The sequence below is a fragment of the Rattus rattus genome, chromosome 1, assembly GCF_011064425.1.
Source record: "Rattus rattus isolate New Zealand chromosome 1, Rrattus_CSIRO_v1, whole genome shotgun sequence".
Classification (NCBI taxonomy): Eukaryota; Metazoa; Chordata; class Mammalia; order Rodentia; family Muridae; genus Rattus; species Rattus rattus.
In genome coordinates, this window is record NC_046154.1 from 32,460,610 (window position 1) to 32,481,842 (window position 21,233).

Consider the following 21,233-nt stretch of genomic DNA (forward strand, 5'->3'; position numbering starts at 1 on the left):
GGTGTGGTAGAAAAAAAAGAACCCAATGAAGCAGCCAGAAGCCCCGTTCCAGCCTCCATTTCAAGTCGCTTCTAAGGCTGGTAACTGTCACCTCACCTTCTGATATTCCACACTGCTGGGTCTCCAGGGAAACGGTCAGCTCAGGGATCAGGTCAAGAGAGGGAATGCTATTGAGGTTCGAACAAGTAACCACGTGGAAGATGGGGCTTTGAGCCCCTGAGAGCATCCACATAGAAAGTGATGTCCAGTAACCACGTGGAAGATGGGGCTTTGAACCCCTGAGAGCATCCACATAGAAAGTGATGTCCAGGAATCCTACAGCTTCGCATTCCAGAGAGCTCTGGCTGGAGCCTGGTTTAGATTTACAGCTGGAGGGCTTGGGGATTTAGCTCAGTGGTAGAGCGCTTGCCTAGCAGGTGCAAAGCCCTGTGTTCGGTCCTCAGCTCCCTAAAAAAAATTTACAACTGGATGAGGGAAGGTGCTGGGGCAGGTACTGTGAGGCAGAGAGGATTGGCTGAGACAGGTGAGCTATTTCCTCCTTTCCATGCGTCCATGCCAGGGAGGCATGTGATTGGGCTAGCTGAAACCAGGAACTGGGTTTCCTCTGTCTTCCTTCTCTCATTGGCCAATTTTCTGCATTTCCGATCCCTTTTGGACCCCTCTGAAACGCCACCCGCACCTGCCCACTGCCGTCTGGCTTCTCAGCTGACTTCCTGGAGCTGTGATTCCCGGCCAAGGTTCTCACCATCGCCCCCTTACTTCTCGCACCCAACCAGGGTCTCATTCTGAATCTGGGTGGTCTCTAACCCCAGCATAGTCACCTAGACCTCCCTGGCCTCCAAGAACCCCCCAGAATTGCTGCAAGTAGTCATCCTGATGGTGCCCTCTTGATCCCCCAACATGGGACTGAGCCCTCCCCTATAATCAGCCTGCTTACCATTCCAGCTTTAGAAGCGGTTGGTTTTGCTAGGCCGTGCTGAATGCAATTTTGTTAGCTGCCACTAGGTGGGCTGGAGAGTCTGGGCTCGGTAATTAGAGACATTAAATAACAAGTCTGTGCATCACAACAATGAAACAAACAGGAACCCCCCCCCATACACACACACACACACACACACACACACACACACACTCACACACACACGCACATGTAGCAGGATTTATTAAATAGCATATAGTAACCAATTTAATAACTGCATATAAAACGTGAAGGCTAATTTGGAGCAAGATGTAGAAATAGCCAACTGCTTAGGTAAATCAGGCATCCTCATTATCCCTTAACTGCTAATAATTAAGCTTAATTTTACTTTTACTCCTCACTCCTTTGAGCAATTTAATTTTGGCTTCTTTGAGCCATGTCTGAGCCCCCTGAGACCTCTGGTCAGCCATTCAAGGTGTTAAGCCACCTTCCTCCACCTTCCCCTCCTGCAGCTTTAACTGCCCCATGAAAGAACCTTATCTATGATTGCTTTCTGCAAATCCCTGGAAAGGCCTTTGGTCTCCTTTGTCTGAGCTTCCAGCCCCTACGTCTTCTGCGTTCAGAGTGCAAAACCGCAGAGCAAGGGAGCATGCGACATGCGTGCTCTATTTTCCCGGGGCTGTCTTTTTTTCTTTTTTCTTTTTTTCCAATTAAGAAAAGCGTTTCTTCTCTTGATCTCATCTCCTGGCCAAACCCTCCACCTTTGGAGCCGTGTCTTGTCTAGAGTCTGTTTGCGTCTAAATCTCGAGCTCCTCAGCCGACCTTGGTCTTTGTAGCGTGTTGGGTGCACGACCCCGTCACTGTGGCAAGCTGTTCTCTGTGATCAAGGTTTAGAGCTAGGGCCATTCCGCATCATCTCGAATGGAGTCTTTTAAACTGCGGAGGAAAAACCTTGCAATGACATTTTGGACCGAGAGCCTGTGGGTTCCTCACCGGGGGGGGGGGGAGGTGACCAGAGAAGATCGCAGGGACAGCAGGATGCAAAACACAGCCTCCCTCTTCCCTTCTGCCCTAGGAAAATCCCCAGGTATTGCTCTTCTTGCTGTTTTACCCAGAGTCCTGACAGCCTTTGAGACCCAGGTCAGGAGCAAACCAGGGGAACTGGAGAGAAGAGGGGGGCAAGGGGCAGAAGCCCAATGCTCCATTTGAAGTTCCAGGCTTAGTTGAGAGCCAGCCATCTGAGTAGGCCATGCACACACTGTGCAGGGTACAATGTAAAATGAAAACATGGGAGTTCCTTGTTCAAGATTAAAAATGTCAAGATGGTCACAGCAGAGCTTCTGCTCCAACGGGAATGGGATGGGAGAGAGGCCAGAGCATCCCAAGATGCCCTGGGGTTCAGAGGAACACCCTCTGAAAATCACCGGAAGTGGAACTGAATATAGGCAGAATACAGGTCACTGAATATAGGCAGGGTTTTCTAGGGAGTATAAGGATTTAGGGACAAGAGAAGGGAAGTCAGACAGGGAAGGAGAAGTCTGCAGAACAACTGGGCCTGGGGCTGGAGAGACAGGCTGGAGAGATGGCTCAGTGGTTAAGAGCACTGACTGTTCTTCCAGAGGATCCAGGTTCAATTCTCAGCACCCACATGGCAGCTCACAACAACTAGTAACTTCCAGTCCCACCCGCCCTCTTTCTGGTCTCTTCAGGTGCACAGACATGCATGTAGATGAGACACTCACACATACACACTGGGAAAAAAAATAAGTAAAGTAAGTAGTCCTTGATGCTTCTGCGGACAGTGGGACCACAGACCTCCTGACAGGCCCGGCCTCTCTGCAGAGGCAGGATGCTCGCTCTCTGGCAATAACACCCAGATGAACTTTCTGGCTGAGGAGATCCGAGGCTCCTTGGTCCTGAGGCAGAAGTAGGAAGACACAGAAAGGCAGTCGAAGTGTGATTGTCAGTACAAGACAGGTCTGAGGGCTGGGGAGGAAATGGTTTCTGTACCCCAGGAAGATGGGACAGGAGCCTCCTCTGGACCCCGACTTCCCCTCCCTGCACTAATTAGCTCCAGGTTTTAGTCCTCTTGAGGCCTAGTTATTTCCTGCTGCCACAGCGATCAGGGGTCTGGTCTGGGCTGATGAGATCTCTGGGGCCGTGGAGTGCGTTGTACGAAGTTGCCGCCTAAGCATCTTGACGCCCTCCCATTTGTCACTGGCATTAGTCCTCACACAACGACCTGTCCGCTGCAGACGAGGGGCTCAGAGTTCTGGAGAACGGGTCCCGGATGGCCAATGCGGATATCCAATTTAGAATTTCCGTCCATTTACCAGTGAATTGCCCCAAAAGAACACCATTTACGGAGTTGACAAAGGCCAAATTAGATTTCAGAGCCTGGTGTGCGTGGGTGACAGCCGAGGGATGAAGCGAAGAAGTGCGCCAAAAGCTGCAAGCTCCGACTTTGTGAGTTTGCAAGTTTGCCTCAGCTTGCCCCACCCTCATCTCTCCTGCAGCCCCCTGGTGGGTTGGACCGCTCAGTGGCTCAGTGACTCAGTGACTCATCTGTATAGCCATGGGCACTTACTCTGTGGCTTCTTCCCATTGAACCCTGTGGCCTCTGTCCCTCTCCTTACCTCTCCCCCCTCCTTCTCTTTGGTTGTATTTCCTGGCCTCTAATTACCTCTGTCTGTTTTCTTGGGGTTCTGCCCTAATCTCTGTTCATTTTGGCAGGCTGCTTTAGCAGACAGGGATCCTTATTCTGTTTGATTGGAGGGTGGCGGTAGAAAGAACGTGATATGCTCACCAAATCCTATTTTATTTCTTTCTCTGGGCAGATTGCAAGACTACCTTTTCCAGCCTCTAAACAGAGATGATGCTGGGGGCTGGTGAGATGGCTCAGCTCATCAAGGTGCTTGCAGCCAAGGCTAATGGCTTGAGCTCAATCCCTGGGACCCAAGTGGTGGAAGAAGAGAAGTAACTTCCACAGTTGTCCTTTGACCTCCACATGAACTTCGAGGTGGGTGTCTTAGGGGTCCTATTGCTGTGATAAAATGCCATGACCAAAAGCAACTTTTGGGGGGAGCAAAGAGTTTATTTCTTTTACACTTCTACATCATAGTCCATCATGGAAGGAAGATGATGCAGGAAGTAAAGGCAGGAACCTAGAGGCAGGAACTGAAGCAGAGGCCACGGAGGAATGCTAATTCCTAGGTTGCTTTTCTAGTTTGCCTAGCATCTAGTATCACCATTCCCAGGGGTTGTGCCACCCACAATAAGCTAGACTCTCATCAGTCACTAGTGAAGAAGCACTATAGACTTGCCCACAGGCAAACTTTATGGGGGCACTTCTCAAATGAGAGTCCCCTTTCCCACATGACTCTAACTTGTGTCAAACTGACACAGAGCTAGCCAGGACAGCATGTGAAGGCCCATACATATGCATCTGCACAGGCACACATGTAATAAAAACTAGGAAGAAGATGTTTAAGATTTAAAAGATGGAGACAGGTGTATGATGCTGGAATGAATGGATACTTGGACGAATGGATTTGGGAGAGGGAGTAATGGATGGTGTTCCGGTTAGTTCTTTGTCAACATGACACAGGAGGGAACCTCCTGTTCTGACTGTAGGCAAGCCTTTGGGGCATTTCCTTAATTAGTGATCCATGTGGGAGGGTTAAGCCCCTTGTGGGTGGAGCTATTCCTAGGCTAATGGTCCTGGGTTCTATAAGAAAGCAGCCTGAGCAACCCATGGGGAGCAAGCCAGTAAGCAGCAGTCCTCCATGGCTTCTACTTGCGCTCTAGGCTCTGCTCTTCGTTCCTGGCCAGCTTGAGTTTCTGTCCTGACTTCCCTTGATGATGAACTGTGATGTGGAAGCATAAGTAAGATAAACCCTTCCCTCCCAAGTTGCTTTGGTCATGGCATTTCATCACAGCCAGAGTAAACCTAACCGGGACAGATGCCAAGTCTGCACTCTGTGACTGCATCACATGCCCACGTACTTGCCACGGTCTCATGGTGTTGGGAGCATATTTACCACGCAACCCGCCTTGCCCAGCAGGATGTCAAGTAGACATCTTGAAATGTTCCATTTGTACATACTCTGCCACTGCTAAGAGCAAGGCACGCCTAACAATGCCCCAGACTCTCAGTGTCCCAGAAGAATAAGACACTTGGGTGGGAGACCAAAACTCAAATATACAGCTAGTAGTCAAGAGCAGTTAGAGCAGCCGAAACCCAGTCAATTCACAGACACAGAGTTAGGGGAGAGATGGTTGCCTAGGATTATCATGGCTCTAGGGAGTGAGGGCACTGATGGTTGGAATGATGAGCAGGACCAGTTTATGCAGGCTGGGTGGGAATCTGGATGGGGCATCTTTGGAGAATGCTATGTCTAGGTACAGGGGTAGAAGGGTGACTGGTGCCATTCTGCAGATGGAAGAGAATGAGGCACAAAGGATTTAAGCTGCTTGATCGATATCATAATGACAGAGGGAATCAGATTCCATTTCACTAAGGAGCATCCTGAATTCTGCCCAGCCTTCTCTTTCCTGGTCTCATCTCCAGGCTTTTGGATGATGCTTCCCTCTGCCTGTGCTGTCCCTTGTATAACTTTAGCTTTCTCTACTGTCCTAACCCATCTCAGTCCTCCAGCATCTATTCTGTCTCCTTGTTAGCCAGAGCCTGACCACTATTCTCTGGATCTCACCAGTCTACCATCCCATGATCCTTCTAGTCAACGCCATCCTAAGGCCTGGGCAGATCCCACACCATTGTCTCCTTTCTGGGCTCACAGGTAGTGCTGAAGACAATGACAGGGTGTGGTTCACAAGTCGTTGTTAAGGGCACAAGAGTTGGTACCCGACAGACTCGGAGGCTCCCCTCCAAGGCTTGGTATCGGTGGCACTGTATGTTAACATTGCTTATGACCTTGTATCTTATGTTCTAAGTTACTCAGTTTCGCTGTGGCTCAGTTTCTTGGCCTATATGTGAGAGATAAAGAAGTTTCTCTCTGGGCTTTTAGTTGCTTATGGACAGATGCTTAACTAATGGACACTGATAATGACTTCCAACTGCTCTGTGACCCCAATTCCCCACCTCTCTCACCTTCACCTTCTCTACACCATGGTCACATTCTGAACATTGCTTCAACCTCTACCCTTTGCTGTGTAGGTCAAAGACATCAACTATGAGTTCCTTCTATTTCTGGGGCTCCCCCCGGGCTTCTGGTTTTGAGGGCTCCCATGCCCTCCTCCAACAGGTCTCTGCTCGTCGTCTTTGTTCGTCTGTCTGTCCATCCATATATCCATCCATCCATGTACCCACACATCCATACATGCATCCATCTGTGCATGCATCCAGGCATCCACTTATCCATTTATCCATCTATCCATTCATCCATCCATCCATCCATCCATCCATCCATCATCCATCCATACATCCATTCATCTATGCATTCATCTGTGAATTCATCCATGCATCCATCCATTTATACGTGCATCCATGCACACATCCATCTATGCATTCATCCATCTATCCATCCATCCATGCACACATCCATCTATGCATCAATCCATCCATCCATCCATCCATGCACCCATGCATCCATCCATACATCCATCTATCCATCCATCCATGCACCCATGCATCCATCCATCTATGCATTCATCCATGAATTCATTCATGCATGCATTCATCCATTTATACATGCATTCATGTATTTATGCATCCATCCATCCATCCATCCATCCATCCATCCATCCATCCATCCACTCGACGTCCCTGGCCTTTCTCCAGTGGTACAAGGCTCAGGCCTTTCCAGCCTCAGATTAGGCTTGGCAGAGCCGCCTCAGCAATTGCCCCATTTCTCCTCACCTCACACTGCCATTCTGAGAAGCTTCCTTCCTGTTTCCTGTTTCCTCCGTGCTTCCTCCTCCTCCTTCCCACCCACTCTATTCTCCCTGCTGGCCCCACTTACACCACATTCTCATCAAGGCCACCAGCGACCCACTTATCCAATCTAGAGACACTTCTGAGTGTCTTATCCTAGTGGATCTCCTGGCAGCACCCGACAGGGTCAGCTGCGCTGTTCTGCTGACTCTCTTCTCTAGGTCGGAAACACCGGCTTTTTCTGGATTCCACCTGTCTCCTCTCTCCTCAGTCCTTTCTCTGGTTGCTGTGGCTCCTTTGAAGAACAGTTCTTGGCCCTTTGATCTCTTTCCTGGAGGAGTGCCTTACTCTTTTAACCCCGAGTCTTCAGCCCACATGGGGCTCCCATGTACCATGCCTATCTAGACAGCGACTCACAGGTGCCTGGACCCATGGTCCTTCCTCCAAATCCCTACTGCTATTCCATCTTCCCCTGTAGGTTAGTGGTACATCCCATCATATTCCCTGGCCTTGTCATTTTCACCTCCACCATGTGACCAGATGCTGAGTCCTGGCAAATCTGCCTTCCCTAAGAGACCCTGAATGTGGCTGAGACCCTGAGTTCCCTTCCTCTTTCTCCCAGGAGACTCCTCTGATTCTCTCTCTCTCTCTCTCTCTCTCTCTCTCTCTCTCTCTCTCTCTCTCTACACACACACACACACACACACACACACACACACACACACCTCACTCTCCTGCTTTCTTGTAGCAACACAACACCCCAGCTGTGACATCATTGTCACACTTCCTGCCTGACTACAAGTTCTGTCAGGACCTGTTTCTGGCCTGGCTCTCTGTAGCCGCAGGACATAGCATGGTGACTGCCACATATCAGTGGCTTCACAGATCCCAGAGAACATGGTAGCAAGGGAATGAGGGTGGGGATGAGGCCTACTTGGCCCATCTACTCGGGAACACACAGAGTCAGAACGAAGCACAGACTACCGAGCCCCTTTGCACACCCCTCCCTCCAAGCCTCCAGTTCCTCAAAGGCTACTGAGTCTTTTGTTCTGTTGACAGGAGGCGAAGCAGCTACGAGCTCCTTAATCACCTCTCCACAAACACAGGGAAGCCTCATTAATCCCAGTGACTGATGATCTATTGTCCTCTGCTCAGGTCTCCTCTGTAGCTGGCCCTCCTCTGCAGAGGCAGATGCTCCCTAGGCTAGAGTGCTGCCCCTTCGCTCCTGCAGGAAGAAGCCTTGCACCTTTAGGGATGGTGCTCTGACCGAGTCTCCCTGCCCAGGGGAGTCTGTGGTCTGCACTGGGGCTAGGGTGGGTCTTCCACCAGGTACGGGACAGTAGAGTTTGCAGAATCACAAGAGAAATAAGTTCACAGGGTAGGGATGTGTGTGTGTGTGTGTGTGTGTGTGTGTGTGTTGTAAGGGATTTGCTCCATCAACTCTGCAGTCAATGGAGTTTGAAACTATGTGGCTGCAGACAAGTCACTTGTTTTTCCATGTCTTAGTTTCCAGGTGGGAAAAGAGAGGCAGCCTCCATACCCACTCATAAGGCTGTTCATTAACCAATGAATGGTCTTGACTTTGGCTTTGGTGCATCCTTTGTCTGCAATGGAATGCTTCGCACGTCCCATTTCCCATCCTCATCACAAACTAGGGTGAACCAGAGGTTTGCTATGGCAACCGTGGGTTAGAGGATCAGGGTTCTCATTGGCTGCTCTCTGTTTGGTGCTTTGGGATCCTTAGAATCCAGACCCAGTGCCCTCCCAACCCAGGTCAGCCCCATGATATGGCTACAATGTTTTGCCCTCATGCCTGGGGTCAGAAGCCAGGAACTCTGGGTTCTCTTTCTGGGTTTGTTTCTGACTTGTGTGAATATGGGCCATTTGCTTTTTCTTTGTGATTCTATCTATAGAAAGAAGGAGCTGGTATAGAAGGGAAATTGATTTGGTTTCCTATACTATTCTTATGGTAGTAGCTGAGTTCAGGCTCAGTAGGACAGACTATCTGCTATCGATTAGTGATGTCTGCAGTGGGTGCAAGATGGAGAAGAGGTACTCTGTGCATCTTGTCTTTGCTGGTTGCTTGATTTTGGAGGGGTTCACATACTTGATCTAGAAACTTCTCAGTGCTGTGAGTGTTCACCATGATACTAATCGTCTAGACAAAATCTAGGCATTAATTCTAGGAAGCTCCATTCCCTGCACTTCATTATTTCTCAGATTGGTGGGAAACACCATCTACTATAGATCCGTGGTATAGAGCATGTGACCACCATGAAAAGCAGTCTTTTACTAGGAGGGGAAGTATATGATGTGACCATGACTAGCTGGGCAGGGGGCAGGCCTGTAAATGTCACAAAGTGCCAGAAGCAGGCAGGCCTATGAACTGAGGCCTGGAGCCAGAGGGGTTTTAGTCAATGAAACCAAGGGAGCCCTTCTCACGGGTGGCTCTTCCCATTTTCTAGGTGGTGGGGCTGGGACATGGCAAGCCTTTGTACTGGGAACTTCCGTTTCTGGACTGTAGCCCAAACCCTCAGCCATATTGGCCTAGTTCCTGCCACAGCTGCCTCCTGAACATAGACTGCAGGTAAGATACAAAGGCTGAGATGACTTGGCCTGTGCGTGAGAAGTTCTAAAATAGTTTTTGCAGAGACATGAGGTCCTTCTAGATTGCAGGATTGAATGTAGCTAGAGCCAAGGGTAAGAGGGAATGGGTGCCATCCTGAAGAAGATACCATCCTGGAGGTGTTTTGAGAGATTATATGTCACAGACACAAGGGTCCCTGGCATGGAGGCTGCTGGAGGATTGATCAAGTTCATGAGCACAGAGCCCAGTCAACAATTAAGTTCATGTAACCATCTTTCTCTGCAAATTCATGGGAAGGCAGGAGAATGGATTTCCTTCTACTCTGAATTTATTATGTGCTAACTCAATCAGGATTCTTTTAGCCACTTAATTTCATTGCTATGGAAGAAGCCCTAACTCAACAAAAGTGTCAAGAAATAGAGTGGATAGTTAAAAAAAAACACTATTTTATATCTGGAAAGTGGCTTTTCCTACCTCCGCACCCAGAGTCTGCACTTGGATCCTACAATAATGAACATGTGTCAAGGTCATGGATCAAGATCGTGGTTCAAGGTCATGGTTATGCCGTCACTGTGACAGCTGGTCAGACAGTCCTGGGCTCCAGGTTTTTCTGGATGCCCTTGGGCAAGTAACAGCCTACCCATACCTCAGTTTCTCTATCTATAAAATGGGTACAGTTCCAATAGCCTTGCAGAAGTGTTGGAAGATTTAGCGAGGTAGTTGTTTGTGAAGCTGATAGCAAAAGAGAATAAAACAGAAGGGATTCAGGAGCCACCTATTTCCACCTCTCCCTGAGCCCTGGTGTCATAGACATGCGTCAGCACACCAGGGTTTTGGTTGTTGTGTTTTGTTTTTATTTTTGTTGTTTTTTATTTTATGTGCGTCCTGAAGATCTGAACTCAGGACCTCATGCTTCTGCAGGAATCACAGGGCTCACTGAGCTGTGGCCCCAGCCCCAGAAGGTGCGTGACGAACCGTAGTTGACTATTTTGTCATCGGTGTGAGTGCCATCCCACAGCAACACCTATTGTGTCGCAGAAAACGGAGCTTGGGGATGAACTGTCAACAACACTCAGATGCAGTCACGGAACCACGAGGGCCACAGCTATGGGGACATGAGGAGAGACCGGCACACAGATACTTGCGTTGTGTGGATTCGTCAACATGCAGATGTAGGAAGGTCATCGCCGTAACATGCAGCCATGGCTACCCGCATGCAGAAGACCTGGAGCTACACCACAGTGGATAAACAGCCAGGGAACAGAGCTAGAGAGGGAACGTGCAGTGCCACACAGCTATGGCAATATATGTGCTGCGTTCGTGTAAGGAAGTATCAGAGTGAAAATAGACGCCATCCGTCACAGTTAGGCTGACAGTTCCTACGAGGAACAGATAACAGGAAATCATGGGTCATATAATCTGGTTACAATTTCTTAGCGGGATGACAATACAGATGCCCAATCACATGTAGTCAGAGTAATAGATGTGTATTGGTCTGTGGGGACGCTGCTGCACACGGGCCAGGCAAGGCTGTTTCCGGCAGCCTATCCCGCCTGCACTTGGACTTCTTACCTGGGTGTTTAACAGCGAGTGCCTGGACTTCATCGACAGCAGTGGATGTCCTTCGAGGGGGAAATCCCATCAAAGGCATTTTTTTATGCAGGGCAAGATTCTGTATCCATGTGGCCTCTCCTCTTGTCTGAGAGTTAATGTCCAGGTATCCTGGGTTTAAACACTTGAGAATCAGAGCAAGGAGGAGCAAGCATTCCGGAGATCAGACTTCAGTCTACAGTCGCCCCAACCCAGGCTGCAGCCTCCGTTCTCTTTCTATTAGCTGAACTCCGATTTGATGTGGCTTTTAGGTGACCTTGTTCTCCAAGCTATTGGAACAAATTTGATCATCTCTGTCCATCCTTTTCTTCCTCTGTCTCTTCCTCCCTCCCTCCATCTCTCTCCCCTCCCCTCCCTCCCTCCCTCCATCTCTCTTCCTCCCTTCCATCATCTCTCTCCCTTCCCTCCTTTCCTCTGTGAATTCCCCTGTCTCACTGTGGTGTTGAGATCTGAAAGCTTTTGTTTTGGGTGAGCAAAGGTCCATTTTTACCAATGTCCTATGAAGGTCATAAAGTCACTTGCAGGCGGCCTGTGCACAGGTCAGAAGTTCTGTCACATGGGGATGCTGGTGACATTTGTAGCCCAGCTCGTGCAGGCTGCAGTAGAAGAGAAGTAACTCCTTAGGGAGGTTGGTGTCCACTGAAGTTAAACTGATGAACTGACTTCTTCATGGTCACTCTTTTGTGGACAAGCTTGGGACCCAGTCCTGTACCAGTCTGTGTACCATAGTCAGCTACTGCTGTGTAACAAAATATCCCAATGTTTGTTCATGGCAACAGCTTGTTACTGCTCATGGCTCTGCAGGTCAGATAGTTGGCTTTTCTGCCATGGAGGAGGCTCGACTGGTTTGGGCTGGGAACACTCAGGCCTTGATAGTTAGCTGGCTGCTCTGTGGTAGTGCTATGACCAGTGCTATAATCATGTGCCTCTCACATTCTTAGAGAAAATTTGTTCCCAAGACAGCATCAGGAAAAGGTGGGGACAGGGGGCGGAGGGAAGGAGGGAGGGAGGAAGCAGGAGAATCTAGAGTTCAAAGCCAGCCAGAAACAGAGTGAGTCCTGTCTCAATAAACCGTGGATTGAGAAAGTACCTCCAAGGCAGGTGGTTGCCCGGCATGGGCGAGGGGTGGAGGGAGAGGAGGAGGGAAGAGGCCCCTTAAACCGGTCTTCTCTTTCATTGCTCGCAGTTGCTAGGATGCTCGCTGCCAACCTTACCACTCGACACTTGCATACATTTCCTAACATCTAGGCTTCCTGTGCCTGGAAGTTCGAAGTTCCCTGGCTGAGGGAAACATCGCTTTAGAGCCTTTAACTCGTGAAAAAAGGAGAGTAAATGGATGAGGAACCAACACAGCATCAGCGCCCTCGCGTAAATACGGCTGTGTGGTGCGCGCGCGTGGATCCATGGGCTTCTTATTGCCATTGTAACGATTCACCACGAATCTAATGGCTCGGAACAGCACACACTTGTTATTTCATAATTCTGGAGGTCAGAAGTCTAAAATGAGTCTTGCAGGGGAGGATGAAGGTGTTTACAGATCTGTGCTCCTCCACAAACGCCCTAAGGAGGAATCCATTTCCTTGCCTTTTCCAGCTTCCAGAAGCATCCTGCCTTCGTTGGCTCCTGACTCCTCTTGTCTTCAAATCCAGTAATAACACGTGTTCCAGTCCCCTGTGATTCCCTTTCTCATGTTTTGTTGCTCAGGCCTCCCTCTCAGATGAACATTTTAATTGTCCTGAGATTACCCCTTAGATAGCCCATGAGAATCTTCCCCTCTCAAGATCTGTGACTTTGTCTTTTGAGATGGGGTGTCATTTTGTAGTTCAGGCTGGCCTTGAACTCTAGATCTTCCTGCATCAGCCTACTGAGGACTTGGGTATGGGCACTCACCATACTGCCCAGTCATACCATGGGGTTCTTAATCAAATCCGCAAAGTCTCTCTTAGCACATAAAAGATGTCCACGGGCTCTGGGGATGGGATATGGATTTCGGGTGTGGGCACTTGCTCACAGCAGTAACCCACTCAGGAACTCTTTCCTCTCCCCTCCACATCCGTTTCCCCTCGTCCTTTGTGACATGAGTGCAGCCTAGGCTATCTTGGAACTCGAGGCAACTCTCCTGCCTTAGCTTTGCTTTCCCTGCTTATGTCCCCATTTTCTCACATGATCTTGGGGATCTCATCTCAGGTAAAGCATTTACGCCCTTGGTGTTAGGGTCTATTTGGAAGAAACATGAGCAGTATCAGAAGCCTGTGAGTCTGAGTTACGGGTGTGTTCTCTCTCGCAGTCCTTTGAGCAACCAACCTTCCTTCCTTCCTTCCTTCCTTCCTTCCTTCCTTCCTTCCTTCCTGTGAGTGTGAGTATATGTGGTGTGTGTGTGTGTGTGTGTGTGTGTGTGTGTGTGTGTGTGTGAGTGCCTGTGTGTTCAGGCATATAGGTTGATGTCTGGTGTCTTCCTTGATCAGTCTATTTATTCCTTGAGGCACAGTCTCTCAGTTGAATCCAGAGCCTGCTGACGGAGCAGTCTAGCTAGCTAGCTTGCTCAGGGAATTCTTTCTCTGTCTTTCAAACGTTAGAGTTAGAGGTGGGCTGCCACACGGCCTGGCGTTTAGGTGGGCGCTGGGGAATCTAAACTCCAGCACACTCGCATGACAGGTGCTTCACCTGCTGCATCATCTCTCCAGCCCCTGTGAGCTTTCTATATTTTTATGATTATATCATTTAAAAAAAAAGAAACCAATAATAACACGGTGGAGGAAAAGTACATGTATTTTAGAGCACAAATTCAGATGCAAACCCAATTTCTTATGAAGAATGTGTCTCAAAGCACCCCTGAGTCTCTGTTGTTTTTCTCTGTTATCCAAAGCATCCCCCCTGGCTAGTGCGGTGTTAGAGAGAAGTTTTTCCTGTCACCAGGGTATGCTGAATATTGGCTTCAATACAGCATTGGTGTCAGCACAGGGTGGGATACTCCAGACTTCTGGGCTTATTTTGCTTAATAAGACCCCTTAGCTTTGCATTCCCGGGGCTCGTGGATTTCCTCTAAAAAAGTTCTCAGGTTCCCAGTGCAGTGGTTCCCATCACAAGCTGACTAGGAGGAGTCAGAGAAGGACTTCTCCTTGGTTAGTTCTGGAGGCCCTGTCCGTGGTCCTGACGCGGGCCCCAGACCTACAGCAGCAGCTGTCTGCCAAGCGGACTGTTTAAGAAATTCTCTGGAGATGGAAAGAAAATAGAGTCCATGGTTGGCATTGACCGGCCTACTTTAAAGATCAAGTTCGGCTTTGCTATTTAACACGTGGATTAATGTCGGTGTTTTGTCATCCGTGTTGGGCAGCTGCTGCGCATAGGGTGGGGCGAAGTGCGTCCAGGGCGCAGTTAGAAAGTCATCCAGGGTTGACAGCGGCCACTGATAGCTTCTCCGTCTTTGTTTCCAGTTTATAGGTGGTGAGATCTATGCATTACACATCCTACTTCAAATTAAGCTTCTGATTGAAATATAATCTAGATACAAGAAACACATACACATTTTAGGGATGCAGGCCAATGAGTTTCATGACACAAACCTGTCCATATGGTCAGGATCCAGATCAAGAAACAAAATTGGGGCTGGAGAGATGGCTCAATGGTTTGGTTTCCAGAACCCACATGGCAGCTCACAACTGCCTGTGTCTAGTTCTAAGGGGCCTAATGGATGCACTCCTCTGGCCTCTGGGAGCATGCATACATGTGGTGCATAGACGTACATGTAGGCAAAATACCCCTGCACATAAAGTCAAAGAGAAAAGGAAAGGAGAGAGAAAACTCCTGATATGCTAGAAGCCAGTGCCTTACAGTCACTGTCTACCCCAAGTAGCCCCCATCCTGGTTTTGGGGGCCAGCTAGGATTTTCACATGTCTTATTTTGAGTTTCATGTAGATGAACTAGTACACAGAACAGTTTCCTTCAGCAAACTGTGCAGCGGTGAGGCTGGTCCGTATCAAATTTAGTGTGATTTTCTCTTTGTCCAATAGTCCATTGCACATACCTCTCCTATAAATAAATGGACAGTTTTTGGCTTTCATAGTTCGGGGACTGTAGTGGTTTATATTGTCACCTTGGCGGGATCTAGGAGCATCTCCGAGATACATCTATCTGTGCATGTCTGTGAGGGATTTAGGCTAATTAAGGTAAATTAATGTTGGGGGAGTGGGAGCACCATTCCATGGATTGTGGTCCTAGATCGTGTGAAATGGGGGAAAGGGGGCTGAACGCACACATTCCTCTCTCTGTGTCTCCCGGCTGCCTTGTCTCCTGCTCTGGCGCCTTCTCTGCTATGATGAACTGGACCTCTGCATTGTGAGTCAAAATGAAATCCCCCCCTTAACCTGCTGCTGGCAGGTGTTTAGTCAGTGTGACGAGGAAAGGGACAGAGAGTGGTTCCAAGCAGAGACACCAAGAACATTCAAATGCACATCATTAGGAAACAATTTGGTTTGAACCAGTCCTCTACAAAATGCTCATGTGGCCTTACTACGATACCGTTAATCCCACCAACTGAGAGGAAAGACCACCACTCGGATTCGCCAAATTTATAGCAAGCTTTATTATAGATGCAATATATATATTAAATAGCGAATAATATAGCAACGGCCTCTTCCTAAATGTGGAGTTTGAGAGGTCAATCCTGAGCACAGGAAAAGCCATGTTTTTACAACCTCGAAATTGGGGTGGGGGATTCCCAGAGGAGTCTTGGTTAGGAAGAAGCTTGCGGAACATGCCAACATCATTTGGCAGAACAACTTATGAGGTAGATGTAGGTCAAGGCTCAGTTGGGTGTAGATCAAGCTGAATTCCAGGATGGTTCAAATTCCAGGTCAGGTCAAATTCTAAGACACAGAAAGTTATGTTTTATAGAAAACAGAAACAAACTAATCTTGACCTGTAACAGGTTGGCTACTGATCTTAAGACGGGGTCAGGCCGTCATCGTGCAGTGGACTGAAGGCAGTGGCTGCAAACAGACAGGAGTTCAGCAAGCAGTTAGGAATTTACAGGCTGGCACCTCTACTCTGAGCAAATGATGGTTTAATCAGATCCAACAGAACACTAGGTGAAGGGGACGATTTCGTTCTGGAAGATGTTATTCTGTGTGCCTGGATCCTAGAATGATCCCCACACAGCTGACCTATGACATCACGTAGTGTTTGGTATACACATATGGCACTGAGCCACACATGGGAGTGTTTGTTATCAGAACATAATGTAGCCTTCCCTGACTGATACAAAATCATTAACAATGAAGCATTCAGATCACAGAGGCAAATTGGTACTCCCTGACTGATACACTATCATCGATCATTGGATTACAGAGGCAAGCTCCTACTCCCTCACCCCTAGTCATGTCTGAAGTCATGTGGTGCCCCCTCTGGTTCCTTACATGAGTTCTTACAGTTTGTGACAAGTGTTTAGATGATTCGTTTGAGAGTATTTCTTACTTAATAGTGACAGATAAAAAGCCTCATACCCTCAAGAAAGCACTTGTTCTCCCTGCCTTGGGAAAAAAATAGATGAAATAACTCACAGGAAACAATCCAGGCACAAACTTAAATGCATCTCTTTGTCAGCACGTGCAGCTGGAGACGAGGACTCTGCTGAAGATGGGGAGGCCCGAGGACCGGATGAAACCGGGCAGCCTATGGGATCTGCCAGGCACCCAATGTGGCCTCTCGGCTGAGGCTACCGGCTGGATTTGGGTCTCAATAATGAAACACACAAAAGAATTACCTTTTTTTATGAATTGTACCGGGGAAGATTTAGTTTCAATAATCAGCGACTTATTTAATGAAAACAATGTTTTATGGAAAAACAGTATAAGTGTCACTCTGAGAGGTTGGCCGCTTAACTGCGGTGCATGAAGGGTTTGGAGCTGAGTCGCCACAGATTATCACAGACATGACATCCCTTCAGGAGCGGCTGTGGAGACAAAGGAGTCGAGGGTGGGAGAGCAAAGTGACAATAAGAACAGGATGTCCTTGATGTGGGTTAATATAAAATAAGACCGTTGGCATGGCAGACTTCTCAGTGTTTTATAACAAGTGTGTATACAGCTTTGGCGGTTACGTTGCAAAATAATGAAAAGGGGACTTGAAGATGAATCACAGAGTCTTTTTCAAGCTGAGAAGTGAGTCGAGCTTTTTGGCTATTTTTTTTTAATGACAATTTTTACGCTTGAAATGTATGTGAGAGAATCAAAAACTTTTTTGGTTGTTTGTTTATGAGACAGGGTCTCTCTATGTAGCCCTGGCTAGCCTGGCACACTCACTATGTAGACCAGGATGGCCACAAACTCACAGAGATCCTTTTGTGTCCCCTTCCCAAGTGCTGGGATTAAAGGTGTGTTCCACCATCCCAGCTAAAAACCGTTTAAATACATTAATTTTGTTTTTAAATGAGACCTTGAAGTCCTGATCCTCTCGCTTAATCTCCCAGTCCTGGAATTGTAGGCATGTGTCAAGTGTGACAGCCCCTAAGAATCTCACAGTGGGAATCAGGTCTTTCTGTCCACCATGAGGTTACCGGGGCTTGAACTCTCGTCCTCAGGTGAGCGAGGCTTGGTAAGTACCTTTACCCGCTGAGCCTCTTGAAGACCCCCTAGTGCAACTTTTTGTGTGGCCATGGTAGGTTTGTGAAAGCCAAGAATCCCAGCCCTCGAGGCACTGAGGCTTATGAGTCGGTCCTAGACGAGCCTGGATGCACAGTGAGATCCTGTTCCAAAAAAACTGAAAAAAAAATGTTCTTGATGTATTTATTATTAACAAATCTCCACCAGCTTTTCCACTAACATCTCTCTTCTGTCCCGTGGTCCAATCCAGGCACACCCCCATTGCATTTAGGTAACTGAGATTTTTGAAAAGAAAGGGGAAAAAAAGTACATATTTTTCTCTGCTTCCCTCCAGTACGTCTGATATGTAAATAATAACCGAAAGAGGAACCAGTAGAGAGTATTTTTAAAACAAACATTTGGACATGTTTCCATTGTTGTGTGAGTCTCTCTGACGGGAAGCATTTCGTGCGTGTCACCTATTACAGCTCCTCTATATGTAAACTTTAAGAACTTGGAAGCAGAATAATTTAACCTGATTTATATTAAAAAAAAAATCTTCCCAAGTGTTCCCGAACCTGTTTGCTAAAAATATAAAAATGTAACACCTTTTGATTAGTTTGTAAGAACTGCTGATTGACATTGGAGAAGATGGAAATCTGCTTGCTGAATTTCAACAAAAAACTTTGCATAATTGGTGGATAGGAAGGAAAAAGAATTGAGGATTTAGTAAGCCCAGCCTGGCACTGCTGCCTTCCCATTTGGATCAGCGCATCTTCGCCGGGATATCCTTCTCTCTGTTTTTGTTTTTTTTTTTTTTTTCTTTTCTTCTCCAGCCATAACATCAATTAAAACCAAGTATAAAAATAATCTGAATTAAGGAGCAGACCGTTGAGTTGTTGTATCATAAAGCTTTGTTTTGGAAAACTAGAGCATTTCCAATCACATGGTTTGCACAAATTTTTTCTCTTTTTGCGAGAGCAGAAAAAGTGCTTTGAGCCATTAGATGTATGCAATAATTTAAAATATTTTATCTTATCACTCTGATTCTGAGTAATTTCAATTATATCTTATAATGAATATAAAGAACCAACTTGGCGGCATGGGAATATGATTTATAAGTGAGTGTACCAAACGCAGGCGCGCATTCATTTCGAAAGGACTGATGGGGGTGCCTGAGAGATGGCTCAGTGAGGAAGCGTGCTTGCTGCCTTTGCAGAGGACTGAGTTTGTACAGCAGCTCACAAACACCCGGGACTCCAGCTCCAGGGGATCTTACGCCCTCTTCTGGCCTCTGCAGGCACCTGCATACATATGCACACACATATTAAATTCAAGTAAGTCTGTTTCTTTTTAATCTGACATCAACATTCCATGCCCAGGAAGCAGGAGGACTGGGAGAAGAGCAGAGCCCCCTTTTTTTCCATCCTCAGCCCCAGAGCTTGGTCGAATATCCCCTAAAGTCCACCTACTAAAAGCGTGGTCAGCAGTCTGTGGGGCTACTAAGAGATGGCAGAAGCTTTAGGAGGTGGGGCCCAGTGGGAGGAAGTGAGGTCATTGGGGGCGTGTCCTGGAAAGATACTGAGACCTCCACCCACTTCCTGTGACTCATGAGGTGGTCAGCCCTGTACCACTGAACCCTTCCTCACCACAGGCCCCAAATCGGCAGAGCTAACTGGCTGTGGACTGGACCCTCTGATGCTGTGAACCAAAAGAAACCTTTTTTTTGTTCTTTTAAGTGGGTCTGCCTCCAGCATTTTGCCACGGTGATGTAAAGCTGAGGTTCCCTTTAGAAGGCAAGCATTCCACATGCAGTGGAGATGTGGGCACCCCGCTGATGTTGCTGCTGATATCCAAGGCTGTCTGGGTGCTGGCACTCTAGGCTGCTTGCCTCTGTCTGGTCTCACTTTCCTTAGATCAGGCAAGCGCCTCTCCTGCCCTGAAACCCGTCCTAGTAGTCGTTTTCATTGTCTTTCGGTGTCTTCAGTGATCTGAGGCCACGGCTGGCTTCCTCTTGCCTGGAAGGTCATCGCTATGACAGATAATTGATAACCCATAAAAATGAATGTCATTTCTTCACCCCCAGGACTGGTTAGTGTGAACTTATCTGGAACAGAAGGTCTCTGCAAACATAGTTGAATGAAGGGTATTGAGAAAAGACGGTACTGGATCGTCCCCGTGGGCTCTGCCTTTGATGAGAGCTGCCTTTATAATGGAAGAGAGAGGACATGTGCGTCCAGAGTAGAGGGTCTGTGGAGCCAAGCAGACTGAATGGGCATGGTCACCAGGGGTTCTGACTGCTGTCCGCATCTGGGAAAAGCAAGGATAGCTGGACTCCTAGAACATTCGGAGGGACTCTGCCTACACATGGTTTTTACTTCTGGTCTCAGGGGCTGTGAGGGGACAGGGTCTTTGGTGGTAACCCTCTCAGCTTGTGGGCAACCTTGGGAAACCAGTATGTTCTCTAGCATTTGAGCCTTGGCTCTGGGAAGCCCTTCCCTCTCTGTCTGGGGTCACAACCCCCCTCCTTTTGTCACGTAGCTCAGGGGCTGGGATGGAATTCACCTGTCAGGTAGCTGCTGAGTCTGACTTTGGATCCTCCTTTCTCTGTTTCCCAAGTGCTAGGCTTACAGGTGTGCACCACCACGTCCAGTTGTATACAGTGCTGGGGTGTGAACCAAGAGGCTCACCCATAGGTGCTAGGCAAACACTCTACCAGCAGACTTGCATCCCCAGATTTCTTTCCCTTGGGCTTCTGACTTCTATATGGGCAATCAAGATGATATATGATGGGGTTGGGGATTTAGCTCAGTGGTAGAGCGCTTGCCTACCAAGCGCAAGGCCCTGGGTACGGTCCCCAGCTTCGAAAAAAAAAACCAAAAAAAAAAAAAAAAAGATGATATATGATTTTCTATTAGGTAGATTCCATGCATTAGCAATACAGCCGGCCTGTCTGACGGATACTTCTCTGGGCAGAACTCTGCTGACATGCATGGTAAAAATGACGACAATCCCACTCGTTGGAGAACACACAGAGTAAAAGGCTGTGTTCTAAGAGCACCATGCATTGGACATTCAGCCGGTGGTTCGGGGAGACGTACCTTCCACCTTAGACATTGGCCGAGTTCATCCGTGATTTTGTGAAGGAGGCACTGTCCATGGTGGCCGCTGCTGTGACTTACTTGGAGCCTTGATTGGCCACATTTTGGCACTACACCAAGGTTGAGCTGGTTCCCCCAACCCCTGGTGAAATCCCTACAGCTATTCAGAGCATGAAAAAATAATTCACAGGGCTAAAGCTGGCAGCTTCAAACACCTTACAGTGAAGGAAGCTGTGTTGAACGGTTTGGTGGCCACTGAGGTGTGGATGTGGTTTTATGTCGGAGAGATCATAGGCAAACATGGCGTTGTTGGCTATGATGTTTGAAGACCAATCTTTAACTTCCAGTTTGAGTTCTTATTTGAATGGTCCTGGACCATGTGTAATGAGACTGCTCTCTGACTAAAATACTAGCTGTGGGGGAAAAAAAGAGCACCAAACACACGGACTCTTCATCCCTTGCCCCATCACCATGGAAAGAAGGGATCATGATTAGTTCCGTTTATAGACGAGGATAATTGTGTCTGTAGTAGGTGATATGATC

The 21,233-nt window shown here is 47.9% G+C and overlaps 1 pseudogene; it reads left to right on the forward strand.

The window, feature by feature from the left end:
- Window positions 1-17,554: 17,554 nt before the first annotated feature.
- On the forward strand, window positions 17,555-21,016 carry LOC116902275 (annotated as a pseudogene).
- Window positions 21,017-21,233: the final 217 nt, after the last annotated feature.